General features: G+C 37.9%; 1 pseudogene; it reads left to right on the top strand.

The window, feature by feature from the left end:
• The first annotated feature begins 15,682 nt into the window (after window positions 1–15,682).
• Window positions 15,683–17,857, top strand: LOC141942881 (bifunctional heparan sulfate N-deacetylase/N-sulfotransferase 3-like; annotated as a pseudogene).
• The last annotated feature ends 4,312 nt before the right edge of the window (window positions 17,858–22,169 follow it).

Here is a 22,169-nt window from a genome sequence, read left to right as displayed (position 1 = left end):
TCTGAAAGAAATCCATGACTCATTCTTTTTGATATACATGCTTGAATTATTGTATCATCTCAAAAGTTCATCTTATGGTCACAATATTCTAGTCTAGAAAGGCCTGATTTCAGCAACTGTACAAGTAGGTCAGGATCTGTGGAGAGATCCTGATTTCTGAAAGCTTTTTTTTTTTTTTTTTGCAATTTGTACAGTTCTGTTAATCTACTGAAAGAATGAAAAGAAAATATGAAGAAATTTAGATTGGTTGTCCACACTCTTATTTTATTTGCAGTACAAAGTACAGATAGCTGTAGTAGTGTGTAGTAGATAGTGTGGTAGTGTGAAAGTTGGAAGCAGGAGGAGGGAAACACCTTACTTCTGCTTTCCTGAAAAGAGCAACATTCCTCTGAGCTTGCCCCTGCAGGGGATGGAAAAGAAGCAAGAGTGTCTACGATCCTCAGTGCTGTTGAGCACTCACTGGCTGAGACTGGAAAGTAAAAACAAAGCAGGGGGCTTCGTGCAACCCTGGCAGAAGGGGCAGATTCTCCATGGGATGGACTGGCGTGTCAGCCTGCTCTGAAAAATTACAGTTCAGCAACATGTAAACTGTTAAGAACTCCAGACAATATTGAACACTTGTGCTTAACCCCACAGATGCTTTTGGAATGATGTTCCAGATGCAAACCTTCTGGACTTCCCTCAAACATTTGCTAAATATTCCTTTAGATTAAGTTGAAGTCTGTCTGAAATTTCTAGCCTGAGGGGTTTCTGATTTTATCTCCTTGGGTAAGCAGAATTTTGCTTCTGTTCAATACACTGGTGAGTTTTGTCTAGGTTCATCACAGGGAAGCAAGGCTTGGATCCAACCCATTCTTACTTGGCATGCACATGTAGCTAAGGTACAGCTTTTTTTAAGGCAGCAACAGCATCATCATCTGACAATGTCTTTCATTTTACAGGTGGGGAACCTGAAAAGGAGATGCTACAAGACAGAAAGACAAGAATTCAGGCTAGATCCACAAAAGAAAGGTAATTGAAAAAGATTGTAGTGAGATCTGTCAAAATGCTCAGTGGTGTTTAATTCCAGACCTCTCAAAATCTCATTGCTACTACAGAAACTGTGGAATAAAAGTTTCACAAGTTCTGAAAGCCTGTTTTGGAGTCTGCCTGGATATATTTTGGTGCTCAGCACGCTGGGTCTGTTAGTATCTGTCTCATGTTCAAGCATAGCCAGAGTTCACAGTTAAAGACTTCAGCTCCGTGTTACTCACTGCAGGGCCTAATGCCATAGACCTTCTGAGAGCATTATGAGTTTTTCAGTTGCACTGTACGGGGAACCACAGTGCCAGTTCAGTTGTTCAGATTCTGTTTAGTGGAAGGATGCTTAAAGGCTAGCTGTTACTCAGAGCTGTGATATGTGCATCCCTTGATTGAGTGAATCCTCTTGCTTTGTTTTGACTTCGTCCTTGAAAAAGGGATGGTATTTCCTCAGGCCATCTGGTTTAGGGAGGTGGAAGGAGAACACATCATCAAGACTCAGAGTGTATGTGTACAAGTGTAGCTCATTTAGATCTACTGCATCAGCAAGATGTCTGGGTAAAATTACTGTCTGTTTTTGTGGAAGTGAATGTTCATTATTGCCTGTATTGCAATTGTTTTTGCATAAATAACAAGAACAAATTCACTGCGGAATTACAGTGACATAAGAGGAGGTTCCAGCATTATTGTAAAATAGCAGTCATGTTGCAGTCATCTTGGATTGATACCTCTGCCCAGGTACATTAGGATACCTTTTGGAGCTGCACTGCTGCTGTACATAGTGTTATTATACTTGCTGACTCTGTCTGTATCTACCTAAATTAATCAACAAATGCCAGTGTGTTCTTGTGTGTGCTGTTACACAGAGAAAGTGTCAGTAGTTTAAGCATTCAGATATCACAGCTATTGGTAACTGTATGAAAATCCAACTCAGTAACATACAGTGCCAAAACAGATATTAAATCAAAGTTACATCTGAAGAGTACACATTTCTCACAATAAAATATATATTTTTAAGTTTTATGGCATCACATTTACTGCCTGAATTCGGATTATCTATTATACCATTATACATATAACAGCAGGGCTCAAAATATTTTTATATCTGAATAAGTTAAATTTCTTCCATAATAAACATTATAGATATACTGCTGTATTTAATTTCTGGAGAAAATGAAAGGCAAGGAAGTAGAGAAGTGGTTACAATCGGTTGTTTAAAACTGTTTCTGCTATGCAGAATTGAACAGTAAACAAATGAAGTTTTATGGAAAATCAGTTAATATTCAGTGATTCACAATTTGGTTTTGCCAAGGACACATAAGCCAGATCCATTAGTTGCAAAATATTCATCACTCAAAAATATTCTACAATATTTTTATTTAATTATTGCACAAAAAAAAATATGGCAGCTTGTAAACTATATATACACAAAACATCCAAGTTTGCTTTTCAGGCTTATGAAGTGGAATCCTCCAGCCACAAGGATTGAACGTTACACCATATTGAATATGCAGAACATCATCCCAAACGTAGACTGGTTTCAAATATGCTACGTAGTCTTGTTTAGAAATTTATAGTCTTGGGAAAGACAGAAGTGCAGCACTCTCCTGGAGGAGGCAGAGGGGAAGAGGACTCCGGAGGGTTCCTTGTTTGATACAGCTCACTGATTTCCACTTCAAACTTGCTTAGCTTACAAGTACAAATATGGTTTTCTTTCTCTTTGTTTTCTTTCTTTCTCTTTTTCTTTTTGTCAGCCTCCTCAGCACATTCACCCCAGGCTCTTGACAGTCAACCTGGGTTCTTTCCATTTCATGTCTCATTGCTGGTAATAGAGTCTCTGCAGGCTTTATTATGCCTCCAACACATCTGTATGTGGTTGTCTTCAGATTACACCATCAATGACATCTGTGCAACCCTATTAATCTTCAGTGATGTGGTTACAATATTGTGAAAGGCATAAGGAAAAGATGCTTGTAGTTTCTTTATATACAGGAGAGCAAAACTGAGTCCTCAGAGCATTTCCTACTGACAACATGGGCTGCCTGACTTAACGTATGAAGTAGGAAATAACTGAGTCACTTTCAGCTTGTGAAATCATATCTTGGGAGAAAACAGTGCAACATTTACTTCAAAACTAAGAAATGTTAAATAGAAATCTAAAACCTGGTGGTGTCACTACATAGAAATCAATGCCAGGATTAATTGCAAGATAATTCCTGAGACTGTTAGTTAATTTCTGTGTGTAAAGCATTTTGTGTTTTATTTATGAAAATCCAGACCACTATGGGCATTTAGCTGCCTGAGATTAAGACCAGCTCTGAGCCTGCTCTTGAGTTACATTTGGCTCAGTTCATCCTGCCGGTACTAGAGGTCAGTACAATGTAAAGAGGTTCAGAGGCTCTTTCCTGCCTACTCCAATGAGATCCTCTTCACAGCAGGAGGCCTGACCAGGTAGGTTATGTGTCAGACTGGACTTCTCTCAGACAACAGAAGGCAAGTTCTGAGATTGGCTGCCACTCTCTGTGGCTGAGAACTAACTTCTCTGGGGGAAAAAAAAAAAAAAAGAAAAAAAAATCCATTTGTTCCAAGTCAAGTTTAAAGGGAATGAAAAATAAAAAGAATTGGATCAAAGGGCAATAAATGCTGAAGCGACTTCTCTGAAAATGACAGTACCGTGCTGGTTCTTGAATGCCTGTGTGTGGTTAAATAAAGCAACAAACACAATTGCTTCATAATATCTTGTGCATGCCTTGAGTCTCTTTCCAAATTAATTCTTCACTGACCCACTCAGGCTCCAATGGCTCAAATGAGGTGACTCTACATGAGAGCAGGACACAGGACTGGCTGAGAGCTGACAGTTTTGGGGCTGTGTTCAGCTCCAATGTCATGAGTTCTGGCAACAGCATAACAGTCTTGGTAAGAAAGCTGCTAGAGCACAAGCTGTTTTCCTAACCTGACAAGTAAAGTGTTTGCAGATGAACAGAGGAGGATATGAAGCTTGCATAGTCTGCTGATGATTTTTCGCCATGCAGAAATGCAAAGATAATTGAATAGTATAATGGAGAAACATAAAAATTGTCCAGGAGACATATTGACCTCTTTTTTTTTTTTCCCTATAATATAATAGGTGGGGAAAAAACAGCAGGGCTGGAAGAAGGAATGGAGAAATTAAAGAAGACAGGAGCACTCTTGCAGGTGTTTGTCACACAAACTTCCTAAAATTGTCATCACTTCTGGAAGGGGTAAATGGGTTGTAAACACTGGAGGCTGAGTGCTCACAGAGACCTAGCATCTAATATATACTCGCAGCTTCTGCTTTGCTGAGTATACCTCGAAGGGAGACTCTCCAAGCAATAGCTATTCTTAAGTGAGTTATCTTCTCTGGTTTTCCTGCACGGAAAACTAGCCACAGGGAAATGTAACCGTTCCAGCCAGTCATGCCCCAAACACTTCCAAAGCTCCAAGAATCTCTTTTTGTCTGGAGCTACTGCTGAACAGCATCTGCTCCTCAGAAGGTGTCATGACAGCTGCATTAATCCCTCCTGTTGTAAATGCAACAGCTAAATATATGCTTCCTTGAGATACATATATCAGATTGAGATCAAAAAAGACCTTTGAAGTAGGGATGATAAACCACAGGTATGTCTTCAATATATTGCGAATTGCTTTCTGCAGGGTGCTACCCCTCCTCTTGTAAGTGATTTTTCTAAGATAGGAAAAAATCCTTCTTTATGCCTCTTTCGCTTCTGCCTCTTTTTTGCATCCCTGTAGAGCTGGCCATGGCAATCTGTCCCTAGAGTAACAGAAGTCAGATTTGTTATCAATAATTTGCTGAATGATAGTCTGTTTATGATTTCTTTTAAGATTTCATGATGTGTCATGCAAGAGGCAAAATCAGTTTCCATATCTGCTTTTGTTTCAGATTTGCATGTTTTCAAGTTTCTGAATAGTTCTTCATTTTTTTGCCCTGTTACCTTATTTTCAGTGAATAACTCCACATATATTTGCATTAAATCACAGCTGATGTATTGAATCACTGCAAATGCATCCATTCTTTCAAATATTTGACAGTGTAACATTTCATAAGCCCATTATCTATATAATTTAGAAATTTCCAAACAATGAATAATTCCTCAAACTTGAGACACTTGGAGAAATAGCTTGAAATTTTCAAAATTACCTTGAATTTCTTGTAAAAATCAGTGGTGTTTTTAATGTAGTCATCCAGAATAGAGGAAGGCAAATAAAACTTTGATAGTTTTTCCTCTTATTCTACCCAATATTGTAGTATGTGTATACGTGTATTTTATATCTAACTTCCTCTCTCTAGCTTTCTTCATCTCTTTATCTATGAATATTGGTATCCTTATCTATGTTCAGGTTATTTAAAAATGCAAAAGGAATGGGAATTATTATATATGTTCTTTGGAAATAAGTTACCATATATTTTGCCTGATAGTAGCATAATACATCTGATCCATTGAAAATTATGAGTATGTATTTTTAGCATTCTATTGATACTTTTCAAAAGCAAAGAATATGCATTTTCGGTAGTATATGCTAGAGCTTCCATTTTTTACTCTTATTTTTAAAGCAGAATTTCAGCAACTGTCCCTATTACTGTTAGTCTGGTCCTTGTCCTGATGAAATGCATGAGCTATGAAACAATTCAATATGACAGTGCTCAGAAGGGGGAGAAAAAAGATAAAAAGTAAATATTTTTTTTTCTTCCCCCTCCTCCCTTCTTTTCATGAGCCAACCCAGGTAATCTTCTCATCACTTTCTAATGTTTTCTTGATGTGATCCAGTTGAGTATTACTGAGAAGACTGAAAAATTGGCTAGCAGCAGAAGCTAGTAGGAATCCATTACTTCACTGAAAACAATCTACAACCTTCCAGGTGCTTATGTCCGCTTACAACATACATGGATATTAACTATCATGTCTATATTCTACTGGTGTTTCTTCTATAAATGGGAAATGTGCTGGAAGGAAAGGGAATGTTTGTTGTCAGTCCTTAAATATGTCACGTATTTTTTTATTTTTGATGTTTCTACAAATAGATTTGTCATGTACCTAGTATATGTAATTGTAATATAGTAGAATTAAGGAATATATAAATGATATTTTAAAATAAGATTCCCTCCCCCCCCCCCGGTAAATTAGTTGTTGTCACATGTTGAAGTGAATTTGCATTTAGAGATTCATAGTTTTCATAGACATCTTTCTGAAAACAGAATTCAGAAATGTGAGTAGAAATGAGACAAATGAAATTTTCTATGACTGAACATATCTTGAAATTAATATAGCAAAGCTTAAAGCATTAACCCTACTCCCAAAGCATACTTTCAGAGTTAAAAGTGAAATAAGTGTGGAAGTAACACAGGTTACTTCAGTAGCCTTATCACTTTTGGCTACTCAACATGCTACTCCATGAAAAAAATAGTCACTTGTTTTGTGGTTTAAAAGCAAAGTGAAAGTTTGTTAAAATTAGTTGCAGAAGTCTGAACTTCAGTGGTCTTGAATAATAGACTCAAAGAAATGATAAATGCTTTGGAAGTTAGAGTTATTCATTAGTTGGAAGAATGGAAGATATAAGTATCGGAAGTGGCATAAGCATCATAAGCGTATCATAAGTATCGGAACTGAGGGGAAGAAAGAGTTTTAAAGCTAGTTGAGGCATATTTCAAAACAAGTGCTAAAGGTTTAATTTATAGAAGATCAGATCTACAAATTGCATAAAGCTTGAATGTGACAAAGAATTTAATATAAAAGTATTTTCATGAAAACCTACCTTCACCAATATTGTATCAATTTCTTCTTTATTTTAAGGATCAAGATATCATTAGCTGATTTAACATAGATTCAGTTCAGATCACAACTTGCCTTTCTATTCAATAAATGCAGTCATCCTCTCAAGACTCAACTCCTTCAGTGAAACCACAAATGCAGAACAGTACAGAAGTCCAATTCAGCTAATAAAGTTTATTAAAACCATTGAACAAAGTGTAAGAAAAATGTCTATCATTGTGGAAAATGGGTAGCACCTGCCTGAATACATGTTTCTCTCTTTTCACTTTATTTAGTCATTTACTGTGGTGTTTTTTGTTTTGCCTTTTAGGATGACAAACAGAGGTATTTCAGAGTGAGACTCTATCATTGTGTTTCTGATGGGAAAATTAGCACTTTTTTTCTTTCTGCAGATTATGATGTGCTGTTAGTGGCAAAGCATTATCTATTCTGCCAGCTAGCTTACTATGGACTGCTTTCTTTGATAAGTGGAAGCTGAATGGAGTCTTTCCAAAAGCACTGATGAATTAGAAGATGAGGTTTGATGTAAGACCACAAGTCACTAGGAGACAAACCTTTGTGTATGTAATTAGGTTGATCAGTATTTCCAGGTCCTAGCATGGGTTAACTCATTTGTTAAGTGAACATTCTACAGTACTCTATCCAGCAATGTCCAGATGTATGTAGGACCCCACAAAACACAGTAGTTCTAAAAGTAGTTTAAGGTTCCTGAGTAAATGGATATTAACCTGACATTATTATTTTTCTCCCAATCATAGATATAAGCCCATCTCTAATTATTTTTTTATTTTTAATAAGATTCTGACATGGAAGGTGTTTACTGCTAAAGACTTTATTATAATATATGACCATTCATTCATGCATGTAAAATTTGAATTAATAGAAGCCATAGAGATGAGTTGGCATTGTAGATTTATGTCTGGTTTAATGTAAGATCCTCTAAGAAGACAGAAAAGAAATTATTTATATTCCCATCATTTAAGAGGTGAAGCCCCTCTTAGCAGCACCTGAGTACCTCTAAGGTTATACAGGAGGACTTTTCATAAATTACCCGGTTCATTTAAAATAAAGATTATTCAGAGTAATTATGTAGGTCAGTCCAATATAGTAGGGTGGGAAATTACTTGAGTCCCTTAATTTCATTTGTGTCCTGTCAGAGAAAAATCCATTGGAAGTATAAATCAAGGGATTGCACTTTCTCCAGAAGAGGTAGAGCATGTATAAGATTCCCTCACATGTGTACGTAAATTCCCCCAGATCACTGTTTGGTTAGGGGACTCCACCTGAACTGAGCTATCCCTAGCAGCTCTCACAGGACTAGCCCCACAATAATCGGTAGGGCTTACATGACTCCATTAAGATACAGTGTGAGTTCTGTACAGACTTCAATGCCTTTACATGCACAAGAAATCAGAGGCAGGGAAACGTTAAGAACCCCTTTATAAAGGAGGAGCCTATGGTGTGACTTGGATGGACTTTTAGGGTAGGATTCATGTGGTCTTCTGCCATCTAAACTGGTACATTCTGTACAAAACACTGTTTTACTTTACTCAGAAACAAAGTAAGGGGGGTAGAAAGGTCCTTTATTTTATTCTTCATAGCTTCATTTGTAATACTTGCATGGTATGGGAGTCCAAGGGTTTCTGTCCTTTTCTAATACAAATTTCAAAAGTTTTCATCTTGTTCACAGCTAACATCATGCCAGAAGAGTGCCCTATCTGATTTACTACAGGTTAGCTTGGACTGTAAGAAATCCCTGCTTTACTCTTAGAATCTGTGCCATTCAAATAGATTATTAAAGATTCCTCAAACCAGAGGAAGAATAACAGTATAACCTGCACAGTACACTATGTGGGACAGAAGAGATAGGGGGTCAGTTCCTTCTCCAAGGACAATTAAGGTATGTTCTTTAGATTAATCATGAACTGAATAAAATATATAGATAGCTGAACACACAGCATGTTTTTTCTTGTGAATGCTAGACTCAAAAGCTACCATATAAAAGGCGAACACCATAACTTTATTCTCTAGATTCCTCTTGTGTTTTTCAAAAAAAAAGATGGTGGATGTGCTTGTGTTTGTCTGGAAGCCTGGCCTGGGTTGTCCTTAATGTGTATTCTGGACACAAAAAACAGGTGGAGAAGCACCTTTCGTTTTGAAGACTGAGGAGCATTTACACAGTTGCAAAAGCCAAAATGTAGGAGTCTATGGAGTTATAAATAACTGAGTTTGGGCATTTTGAGGATTGTAATCTTGGTCCTGGGTATCTAAATGTCAGCTACGAATCAATTATGTATGTAAAATTTATTGTGTATTTCATCCTGAATGGACTAGTAGTAAAAATCACACAAGTCTGTGGAAAAACAGGGCTGTACTTACTTTTTTTTGGAAACAAGCAAAATCTGTCACTCCTTTCTACATCTTCTTCACCACTCCTAATGCTTTCAGATCTATCTACAAAGTCTTTTGAAAGAATCTTCTCTGTAACTGCATCGCTGAAAATCCGAGTAAATAAGGAAAACTCTTCATGGATCTTCAGATCATGTAACAACAAAATCAAAAAGGAAAATAGAGTCAAAATATGACTGGTTTGTGTTGCATGCCCTGGCTTGTGCCATAAGGAATTGTGGGAGGATTTGATAGTGCATTGCCTATTATCACAGTGTTGCAAGAGGTAGAGGGAACCAAGCTTTGTGAAGCTTCTTTCATACAACTGCTTGGGAATTCTTCCAGGAACGACCCCAGAGAGGTGCCACATTTTGTTATAGAGGTAGTTGGAGTGGCCCAACAGACACGTGTTCCCCTTGCATTTGCCATCACTTAATGCAGGAAAAAGTCATGCAACATTTTAGAAACAGGTTTCGGGGAGAGAGAGACTTCATAGAAGGAGAAGGTGATAATCATTTTAAAACCAATTTAATTTATCTGTAGTCACACTCTTATACCCACATACTCTCAGGCACCAAGATATGTGTGCCCCAGTGGTCTCTCCTGCATTCAGGCACCAAGATGCACATATCCAAGCAGCCTGGTGAAGATTCTTTGCAGTGCTGCAAAGGATGGGGACACTGGCTTGTACTGAAGTCCTCATCACATCTCCTGGACTGCTTCTCAAATTGCCGGTTGGCTCTTTTGGAACCATAGAAGAGCTGACAGCAATCAGTGTCTCCACTCTTTACCACTTCTGTTAATCTTTAAGATTTACTCATTGTCCTTTTTCTCTGAATCTCCTTGTTGGAAGAAGCTGCATATAGATGTGCTGGAATTTTGATAACCTGCTACTGTAAGAGTCATCAAAATATGCAATAACTCAAGCCTTTCTTTTGCCCTGCCTGTTGATGCTTCCACACTCAGACATCCATATTCATTCTCCACTCGTATCAGCTCCAACATTTCTATTACAACTAAATATTTCTGGACAGTCAGGGGGGTCTAGTGTTTCTGTTTGCTTCATTGCCTAGAGTTACATGTATATCACTCTATATGTACCCAGCGTGGTTTCTTTTTTTTTCTCTGGCTCAAGTTGGGTTGAAATGTCGAAAATCTTGGAAGCGTTTGTAAGCTAATAATTGAGAAAGTTTTTGGTGTTACATCAACTGGGAAATTTCATTTTGATGCTGACCTTTCTGAAAGTACTATTCTAAAAATACTGTTATTGATTTACATCTCTAAGCAAAAAGTAATCTCAAGCCAAAATTTGGAACCTGTCATTTAGAAAATGTCGACATGGGATGTTGTAACAACTGTGAAACTTCTTTTCCATTTAAATGAAAAAACCACCAAAATCAGCCCTTTCCTTATGAACAACTTTTTGGTTTCAGCAGATCAGCAGCAGTACAAGTTCAAGCAAAAAGTGACCAGGAAGCTGTGAAAGTGATGCCTGCTGCCTTTTGTGGTACCTAGTCCTGAATTCTGTGACATCCTGAAGTGAAGCCTCTGTGTTTGCAGAAGGGAAGAGCACAGATGACTGGCATGCTTCCAGATCCTTCACTTCTCTGTGGTGCAGAGGAACAGGTTAAGGTCTGTAAATGAGGTGGATATCCTTTTTTTTGTTTAAACAATGAGCACTTATTGATCTTTTCCTATAGTTCAGATATACGGAAACTTTGAATGTTATGGTTTTGATCTTACTGAGCATAAGTTCTCGCCACAAATGTGTGGAGTTTCCTTTTGCACTACGTTGTGTCCTACACAAGCTGCTTGTGTGTTGGAAGAGCTGCTGCTTTCTTTTTTTTCCATGCAGGATTGTGTGTGGTAGGTATGTGTCATACCTGCCACACTATGTCAGCAGGTATCTCTTTCTCTATCACGTGTGAACTTCTTAACATAGGTAAATGGGTAAATCAAGACCCCTGCAATCTCATTACATGGATCATTCAGTCCATAATTTTTACAAGCATCGATAGAACAGGTTAGCTGTGTCGCTGAAGCAGCTTCTGACATCCAGCTCTAAACACATAATCAGTATTGGTTAAATTAAGGTCTGTCTACCTAGAAGATTGAGAGCACAATTGGGTTCCTGTTTTTCCTCTTCCAATCTAACCAAACATTTTTCCATCTGAATTAGTGCAGTACTCATCCTGACCTACTGAGATAGAGGATATGGTAGGTTTGGCTTGTCATTGTGACACTATGGTTCTACTTGCTCTAATTATAGGATAATCCTGTATCTCCATATATCTGCAAAATGCCATGTTAGACAATGTGTGATAGCTGTAGTTGTGTTGTTTGTCTTGTTGTTGGTTTAGTGTTCACCACGTGTAAATGAGATTGGCTTAACTTCCACGATTACTTTATTAAGCATCTTTACTATACAAGCACCTTTTTTCCAATTTCCAAATAAATTTTGGTAGTGGGGAACCAAGATGTTATATCTTGAAAGTAGGATGTGAAAGGATGTTGCTTTTCCCTTTATTTTAACTTTATTTTCTGCCTACTATCCCTTGACTTTGAAATTAGAAAAAGAGAAACCATCTACCATGTCACCAAAATAATATAGTAAACAGGCATTCTATATGACCAGTAAGAGCTTGAATGTATTACTAAACTAACCCAAAACATCATTGATTTTCTCACCAAAAAATGTGTGTAATTTCACTGCATAGCATAATCTGGAGGAAGCCAAACAAGATACCACATACATCTCTGGGTAACAGACCTCCATCTTCAGTTTATGACTGAACAGAGACTGTCAACAATCAGTTCCACAGTTACTACATACAAACAAAACCTCCATAGTTGAAATTTTTCACTGAATTGACTGACTAAAGGCCTTGAGAGTGACATCTGGAATCTGTAGCTGACCCCCATAGAAACCATACATTTAAACTGACTTTGGCCTTTCAAAATTATCACTATCAAAACTGACTATGTCATTGCCTCATTGCCTTTTCAAATAGATAATAATTTTTTTCACTTACCATTCCCTTTTCAAATAGATAATAAATTCTCTGCATAATGATCTTAAAAATGAAGCAAAACAAAATTCAAATATGTTTTCTTGGCAATGGCTTTAAGTGACCCTAAACTCTCCCAGCTGGAAAAGCCATTTGTGTTTTCTTTTGTTCAGAACATATGACATGGCATCTTCAGAGAACTGTAAATCATAGACTGGAAGTCATGTGAGGTCTTGCTGTCTATGCTCACCCAGATGTAGTTGCCACTTACTGTTTCACATTGCATATACTGTCAATAACAAGTATCTCTGAAACACTGCAGCATGACATTAATTATAGCTGTATGTTCAGTGAAGTACAAAGGAATGTCCCTCTCCTAAACAGTTTTTCTCTGGAAAGTCCAAAGATATCCTGATTATAGATGGCTATATAAAACTCCTAGCCAGAATAATGTCAAGACTTGACACAGCTTCAGTTCATAAAATTGCTGTAGTTCCATTTACTTTATTAGAGCCATATCAGTTTACATCAAATGTGGAAATTATGTAATTACATTCTTATTATGTTTCTTTCTTTCTTTCTTTCTCTATTTCTTGTTTATTTCTTGCAGTATATTTTATGTGTTCAAATAAGATAGTAGAAGTATAACAGACAAGCTAAAAAAATAATGTTGTTCTCTGGCCTGCCGTTGAAAAATCCCATTAAGACTATAATTGATTTCATAATACATATTTTCTCATCTTAATTCCATTTTGCAAGAGTCTGTAATGGAAAAGTAACTTTCCTGAATGAGGAAATAGGCTTGAGATAATGATATGATAAGTAGAAAAAGCATCCAGATACCCCAATGGAAAATTCCTTCTGTTCTACTTCTGAAGCTACAGAAACTCAGTAAAAAGTAATTGTCTTTCTCACTCTAAAGAGTATATATCATCTGCAGAAATTAGTTTCATTTTTTTCCCTAACCCGTTAAGTTCTTTTGCTTGTTTATCTGCAGAAACATTTTACATGTCCCACCAAGAGAATCAAAATATTTCACACCACAGAGTGGTAGGGTTTTTTTGGGGAGGGGCAGTCTGCAGCATTCAGACCCCCTCCACCCCTGACAAACAGGAATAGTTTGTCCCAAGTTCTTGGAAGATAATGAATAAAACACTTCTTATCCTAGATCTTTGAACAAGAAATTGCTTGAAGGGTAGTGGGCATTTGATCAGTTAATTAACGATTTAGAGAAAGAACTTCCATTTCATGAAAGCTGATTAGTGTCCAGTCTAGGTTGTTAATTTAAGACCATGTGTTCACCAGGTGATATACTGAAACTGTGATATACTGAAACTTGATAGAAGCATTTTGTTCCATCTGGAGCAATGGGGAAGGTTCTCTGCTTGGCCACAGGCAACAATACACTGGATAGCAAAATAAACCTGCCAGAGAATCAAATACTCCATTTTTCAATCCTTAGCATGGTTAATTTTGTGTTGACTCATTGTTAACTAAAATGGTCTTCCACACCAAAACGTCATTTAGTTGGGAGCCAGAATAACATCTATTTCAGATAAGCATCTCTTGACAAGACTGTTTTAGAGTTTGGGGTTTCATTGTTCCGGGGACAATAACAGAAAACTGTGTGGGTTGTTAGATGTTGAGGCAGGTCGTATTGAAATCCTCAAAGGCAATTGGCAATTGTCACTTCATGATTTTTGTCTCAGAGATTTTCCCAGTTATGTCACTTTGCTAGTGGTTAGTTGGATAACCAATACTGTGACGTCTGTGTGAATGTTTGAATTGACTTCTGTCAGTTTAGCATGTTCCGCTTAATAATTTTGCAAGGTAATATTTGCCATTAAGTTTTCTACTGTCTAGTAGACAATTTCCAATTCTTCAGCCTCTTCTTGTGAAATGTTGTCTTTGCAGTACACTAGCTTGTATCTTGTTTAAGCTTAATGAAGCCTGCAAAGTACATACTTCTACCAGCTTTCTAATCTAGTATTATTCTCGTAAGACTCTATATAGTCCTGCTATAGACATAGTTACTGCACAGTGATTTAGATGAGTTCTTATCAAAATATTAAATGAGTGATGAAATCAACAAAAGTTTCTTACTCTGTTTTCTTCTGCAGTTTAATCAGTGGCAGCTACCATGCCTAATAAATAGATGGCATAGCAGACAGCTAATATCACCATACCTTGAAGCTGCATTTTAATTTTCCTTACAAGTCTGTCTTCCATTTTAGCAGAAGAACTTTTATCTTCATTACAAAGAAAAAAAATTAAGTATATTTTTAAAGTTTCATTTACATATCCTTGAGGAAAGCAGAATCAAAGAAAAAGTGTTTAGGAATTACTGAAACATCTGATTAATTGCAGGCCTTTTTCTCACTTAGTTGTACGTTATTCTTGAATTGCTGCTTTACTCTTTCTGGTGACTGAAAGCTCCCCATTATTCAGGGGACATTTCCAGCTGTCTGTGTTGGTAGCAGCAAATGACACTCATAGGTCTCTGCTAAGAAGCTGCCTAAATCTGAAAGCAAATAGTGTGGCAGCACCATGACAGAGCCAGAACATGCTTTGGGGCTGTCTAATCCATCACCTGACTGTGAGAGGAATACAATATTTTCCAAATTTGTCTCCAACAAAATGAATCTTTATGTAAAATCCTAGTGTGAGAAAATTGTATTGTAACTAACAACACTGGTAGAACTCGACTTTGCAGTTACTGCTGATTTACCCTATTGTAAATAGGATGGAAGTATGACTTAGTGTCTTGATATAGCAAAGCCTAACATTATCTGTATTATCTTCAGCCGTGGATTAAATGGTGATCATCTAAAAGAAACTCCCTCCCTCTTCCTCTTTCCCCAGTAATTTAATTTATATTAAACTAGCTGTGTGTGGAGGGGAGGTTCCTATCTAGCTATCCTGCAACAAGCACAGAATTACAAAAATATGATACACGCCCAAGTTTTTATAAGCTTCACTTTGTAGAAAGAGGAACTAGATTTGTCTCACTTTCTTTTTAGTTAAGTGCTTTTCTGTACTCAAGACTTACATGATTTGAATGAGTCAACTGTCTTTGTGTGAGCCACATATACGTACAGAAAGAGAGCAAGAAGTCTGAAGGTATGAAAAAGGGGGGGTGTGGGGGGAAATAAACCCCCACACCCCCAGTATGGGGCAGCTGCTATGCAACAGGGTTTGTGTTTCCCCATCAACATGTACCCTGTTGTATTGTTAGGGCAGGGCAAGAAGCTGCATTGCAAACTGTGCTGAGAAAGAGAGCTGTAAGTCATTCCTGCTGCTTGAGTCTTTTTAATGGGCACCGGGCAGCCAGGCAGGATGCAGTTGCTATAGCTGCTGCAGGCTAGGGGCTCTCCTCTCTCTTCCTGGCATTTGTAATATTTGCCCTGCACAAAGTCAGAGACAAAATATTACTTTTAGTCCAGTCTGGAGGGTAGAATGACACTGTTCTCATGGGAGCTGCTGGGGAAAGACCAGAAGGCTGCAGTGCAGCTGGGGGCTTCCATTTTGGAAGCTGTTGCAAGGTGGCCCTGCAGCTGCTTGTGCATGTGCTGATTATAAGGACAACAGCTCATGCTGTTGGGACCATGCATCCAGACAGAGATGAGCTTATGAAGTGCTAAATACCTGACAGCTCCTCTGCAACATGCTTAGGGTGAGTGAAGCTCTGTCCCTGCTGGGGCACAGAGGAGGGTCCATGGAAGTTGGGTCCCAATTTCTTGGGCAGTTTCCCTATTCCTTTTTGGGCTGCCCCACACTGTGCCTGGCACAAGTATGGAGTGATAACGGCAGTGGGGAGTCACCCTGACAGGCAAGGAACAGGTCCTGGCACTGCTGGGAGCACTGGGAAGAGACTCTGGAGGGGAACAAGACTTGACTCCTGGGTATTTGCTTGAGGCAGGAAACCTCTGTGACTGTTGAGCTGCCTCAGTGTGGTCTCGAGTGGCAAGGTCTAAGCACAGCCCCTGGGAAGGCTGTGGCGCAGGCATGCCTTAAGTAAATGAATAATTTCTGACAAATCTTCCCAAGGTTAGGCATGGGTTTTGGTCTTGACCACTGACAGTGATGAGTTTTTTGGTCCTTATTTTGTTAGAAAGTGTTTGGGTACAGGGCTGGCCAAATTATGCAGCTGACAATTTGTGTTCCTCCATTCCTCCCTGAAGTGTCTTGGAGGCTGTGTCCAGACAGCATGAAGTCTGGATATCCTTGCAGCCTGTTCTCCTCCCTTAGAAAGGAATAGAGAGTCGTTGCTATTGGTGTTATAGTGGTAATGAAAGCTGATTTGCATTTACTGGTCTGGTGGTTGTCTCTCCTTACCCCTGCCAGCATTTTGTTCTCAGTGCCCATCACTATCTGATCTGAACTCTTATGTACTGCAGATAGAAAGATTCCTGTTGTCTGCAATATGTGAAACAGGGCCATCTATCAAAAAATAGCTGTCCATGGTATCTTAATGGAAATTAACATTACTTAACAGCATTTTCCTTTTGTCTATTTTGTATTCTCAGCCCTTATTCTTCGATTTCAGTATGCAAGCAAAATTATCTTTCCATTTTAATGTCAACTTAGAAGTAAATATTGTTCTTTTTCATCCTTTTCAGGCATTGCTATTGAAAGTTGGGAAACTTCTTTTATTGTATGTGATATTTACATGAAAATATAATGGATAAATGAATTGCAACATCGCAACTGAATTTACAGATTAATTGTTCCATGCACAGTTAATATATAATTTACTGAAAATTGTCATGTATGTACAACATATCCAATTCACTTTAACAGTCATTGGTTATTTATTGCAATGGTTTCATATGTTGTGAAAGATTGCATCCAAACATGGGGTTTTTTTCCCCCAGCTTACATCCAGTTAAAAGGCAAGATGTATAAGTTTAAAATCATGAACTGTGGACTCTGTGGTCAGGTTTCCTAGCCATTTTTGAAGACTGGTTCGTCTCTTGACTTTATTTTGTATGGTAAGTATTGCTGTTTCAGCTCAGTGTTTGTTCAATGAATGTAAGCATGAAACGGATGTTTCTAAGACAGTCTTCAGAATGGGATGTGGACACATCAAGCTTTTGCTTTCTTATCTGCTTGAGGAGAAAACAAAAAAGCAGTTGATATACCCAGAACTGAAACTGTTGTCCTGCTATTAGTGGAGAGACAGTATTCACAGCTGGGGCAGGACATAATTGCAATCCCAGAACAAGTTGATTTCATCAAAACATGGAGATTGCAAAGGGCAAAGTTGTTGTTCCATGTCTTATTGATAAAAGAAGGGGGAAACACATACTAATTATTTAGGAAAATATTTTAAAATATGTAAATACAGGTGCACAGCATAGAAACATTTTGGATAGGTACTGCTTGGATTGCAGTGTTGGTATGATTGATTGTCATAATGCCAGTGAGAAAAATTTGCTCAATGCCCACTTAAAAGGATTTTCACTGCATCTGTATAACAGCTCAGGTCTTAAGGATTGTTGTGTTAACCACTGTTCTCCTTTACTTCATATAACCAAAGCTTCCAAAATTGCAATGAGACCTCTGACTAGTGAAGACTGGACGATATTCCAATGCAATCATTCCACTCATGAATAACTCCTGTTAGCTTGAAAAAAAAATCTTTGAGTCAGCTCCCAGAAGGAACTTCTCTAAGTATTTTGTATGTTACAATTTATTTGGCAGCAATTAAAACTTTTGGCTTCACAAGCTAATCTTCATAGATGTCATAGAAAAGAAAAGGCTCACCTGGTTCTTGGATAGGTGCATTCCAGTTGATACAGGTGGCATCTGTGCTGGGACAGAGAGAATAAGAATGAATACCAGGGATGTGCAGGTAAGAGGAAAGTTGTGTGAATGTGTAATTTTAATTACCAGGGTTTAACAGGGTGATTACATTTTACTGCATTCAGTATGATTTCCAGCAACAATACTCATTGTCATTGTCTTTATGAACTCCTGATAATAAATGCAGCAAATGTATACTGAGATAAAAGTAAAAGATCAAGTCTTCAAATGAAGATATTTCTCGTTATACTACTTAAAGCCTGACCTACGTTTACCTAGCTAAATCTAAACTTAAAAGCAGTGTATTTCTTTGTGACTATGGACATAATTAAGGACATGGACCTGTTGGAGTGAGTCCAGAGGAGGCCACAAAGATCAGGGAGCTGGAGCACCTCCCTTATGAGGACAGGCTGAGAGAGTTGGGGTTGTTCAGCCTGGAGAAGAGAAGGCTCCGGGGAGACCTTATAGCGGCCTTTCAGTACTGAAAGGGGGCTACAGGAAAGCTGGGAAGGGACTCTTTATCAGGGGGTGTAGGGATAGGATGAGGACTTTAAACTGAAAGAGGGTAGATTGAGATCACATATAAGGAAGAAATTTTTTACTGTGATGGTGGTGAGACACTGGCACAGGTTGCCCAGAGCAGCTGTGGCTGCCCCCTCCCTGGAAGTGTTCCAGGCCAGGTTGGACGGGGCTTTGAGCAACCAGGTCTAGTGGAAGGTGTCCCTGCCCATGGCAGGGGGGGTTGGAACTAGATGATCTTTAAGGTCCATTCCAACCCAAACCATTCTATGATTCCGATTAGTTCCATATATACCAGTAAATTATTGAAAAATATAGTGTTAAACATAAATCTTTATCCTTATTATCAGCAGCATAAATTCATTGTTTAGATCTGCTTCTAGTGAAATCAACTGAAATTTTGTTCCTGATTTCACTGAGACCAGGATTGAGACTACCAATATAGATGTGGAAAATGAAGGTAGCCAAATTTTTGAATGTGATTGAACATGTGTAATAAAATATAATACCATCATTCATCTTAATAGACATGATAAAAAAATAGTTTTCATAGAGTCTACAAGTAATACAAATGAATTAAAGTCATTTAATTGCAAAATATTTTAGAAGTCATGATGATAACTTAAAAATAACTGCTATGCCAAATTTTAATAAGATAATGACAGCTTCATTAGCTTTAAAAATGTGCATAATTTACAGGAATGTTGTATTAGCATTGGGGTGACATTTTCTATTTTATTCAGATTAAAATTCTGTAAATAGGCCATTTGAAATGCTCACATTGTATATTAAAATTAACTGCTCAGGAATTAATTCTTCAACTTCTCATGAGGGATCCTTATTCACACACGAAGTCCCATTGACTAATGGCGTTTTTCAGGCATAATCAGATGACAATGGGACAAGTATAAGAATTACTCATGTGAAAAATACCATCACTCTTTGTTAAAATATTTGCTGATAATGGTTCTTTTCATGGAACTAGTTATTTCAGTGTTCAGTGCTGTACAGCATACTGAGGGAAATTCTTTTGTGATCTCTGTGGATGATCAGTTTCTTCCCTGACACATGACAGGAATTAAACAAAATGCTGCAGAGACAGCATGAAGGTGTGGTGGTGGGAGGGGAAGGACACAATTTTTTACGTAGAAAAATCAACATAATCCTTTTAAGAGCATACATCAGGTATATTTGGGAGTCCAGACTAGTACAAGGCCTTCTCTTACCTTATAGCCACCTTGTTTTTTTAAGGCATATGCTCTTGGGAAGGTGGATAATTTTAAGAAGAATATCAGTGTAACAATTACTCTGCTCTTTCAGTGCCATGCAACACCACAGATAGGTGCATAATTGCCTTGCCCATTAAGGTAGAGTTTCATTTTTTTGGTTCTTTAAAGACATCTCTTGGTATTTTTATTGGGGGTATAGGACTGTTTATAATAATTTTTAAGATCTCAACCAGATTAGATAGTATGTGCAAGGTTTCACACTTGGATCAGGGCAGTCCCCAAGATCATTACAGAATGAGGGCAGCCCAGCGGAGTATTTGGGGATACTGGTGGATGAAAAATTGAACATGAGATGGCAATATGCACTTGCAGTCCAGAAAGCCAGTTGTATCCTGAGCTGCATAAAAAACATGGCCAGCAGGTCAAGGGAGGTGATTCTTCCCCTTTGCTCTTGTGAGACACCACCTGGAGTGCTGCATCAAGTTTTGGGCTCCCCAGTACAAAAAAGACATGGACCTGTGTGAGTGGGTCCAGAGAAGGGCCATTTCAATGATCAGAGGCCTTGAACAACTCTTCTATGAAGAAAGGCTGAGAGATTTGGGGTTATTTAGCCTGGAGAAGAGAAGACCCTTGGGTAGGCCTTAATGCAACTTTTCAACATACAAAGGGGGCCTATAAATAAGAAATATGGAGAAAGACTTTTCACCAGGGCCTTTAGTGACAGGACAAGGGACAATAGTTTTAAACTAGAAGATGATAGATTTCATTTGGATATAATGAAGAAATTTTTTATGATGAGGGTGGTGAGACACTGGAACAGGTTGCCCAGAGAATTTGTAGACATCCCATCATTGGAAGTGTCCAAGGTCAAGTCAGACAGGACTTTGAACAACCTAATATAGTGAAAGGTGTCCCTACCTATGGCAGGGGCGTTGGACTAGATGATCCTTGAAGACCCTTTCCAACAAAAACCACTCTGTGATTCTATGATTCTATATACTATTTTCTAACATGAATTGCTGTAGCTTCTCAGCTTTGAAATAATTTTATAAAGCATTTTTGGCAGATCTTTTTTTTCCCCTGATCCAGCTTAAAGTTTGAAAACTTACAGAACTCTTATTAAGAGTGAATTATGAGGAAGTTCTCTCTAAGACAATGGACTGCATTGTATAGGGCTTCTGGGTAAATATCCAGAACTAGCTGAATCTAATGCTACTGCACTGTCTCTCCCATGCTAACAGAGTTCCTGGTAAAACATTGCTGGTGAAACCAGAGGATGTTGTCAAATACACCAGAGGCTGACTCCATAGGGACTGAACATAAGGATCACTCCCCACAGCTTCCCCAGGCAGCAGAAAGATTGTATTTTATTTAAGTAGATTAGGGATTTCACCCTCCGCTTTTATTAAAGTGTTATTCTTATGAAATTTTCTTAAATAGTTAATTTTTTGTCTTTGCAGAGGAGAGGGAAAAGTAGCAAATATGACCATGCTGAAGTGAAGAAAATTAATTCAATGATGAGGACAAAACATGATTAAGAATATAAATCTTTAATATTTATTTTTTCCGCTTGATTTCTGGTAATAACATCCTTTCTGAATGGTATGTGTTTGTATGTGCCTTTTTCACCTCAACCCAGGACAACAGTGGAATCTCAAGAGTTAGATGCCTGTCTAAATGGTTGGCCTAAAATTCAGCTTTATGGTGTAAGTGCTATTGTGATGTTCTGCAAAAATGGAGGTCATCAATACATGAGATAACTAAGCAGTTGGTCAATTTAGTAATTTGTTACCTATTTTCATTGCAGATCCCTAAAAACTTCTAGTTTGCTTGCAGGGTTCTGTGTAGGAAGTTTTAGTTTCTTGACAGATACGCTTGCTTTCTATAAGCAAAGTCTTTCATTAGAGTCCAAAATCAATCCATGGCCATCAAAGAGTCTGTGGACCACAGACTGAAAAATACTGGATATATTATGCCAGTTAATTGCAGTACAACTTGTATTCCTAAATCATGTGGCAGCATTTTGATAAACTTACTGATGACCTAAATATGGATATAGAGTCTTAGCTTTTATTACATATTTCTAATGCTTTCTAGTTTTTCTAGCCATGCTTTCTTGCAGCTGTGGCTCTTTGAACCTCTCTTCATCATGCATAGTATCCTACTCGTGTCATTGTTTTCTATGACTTATTAAAAGATACATATATTTGAAATGAAAATTCTCTTGAGCATTTAAAAATCATCCAGTAGTATATTGAAAAGGATTCCTTGGGATTTACAAGAAGCACTCATTAAAATATGTCAGCTGCTCATCCTGTAATTTATAAACAGATAATCCTCATCAACAAGAGAGATGGAAATATTTCCTAAATCAATCTTGTTGCCTTTGT

Source organism: Strix uralensis, chromosome 4 (assembly GCF_047716275.1).
Source record: "Strix uralensis isolate ZFMK-TIS-50842 chromosome 4, bStrUra1, whole genome shotgun sequence".
NCBI classification, from domain to species: Eukaryota; Metazoa; Chordata; class Aves; order Strigiformes; family Strigidae; genus Strix; species Strix uralensis.
Note: the sequence above shows the minus strand (reverse complement) of the source record. Positions and strands in the feature narration are given on the sequence as shown.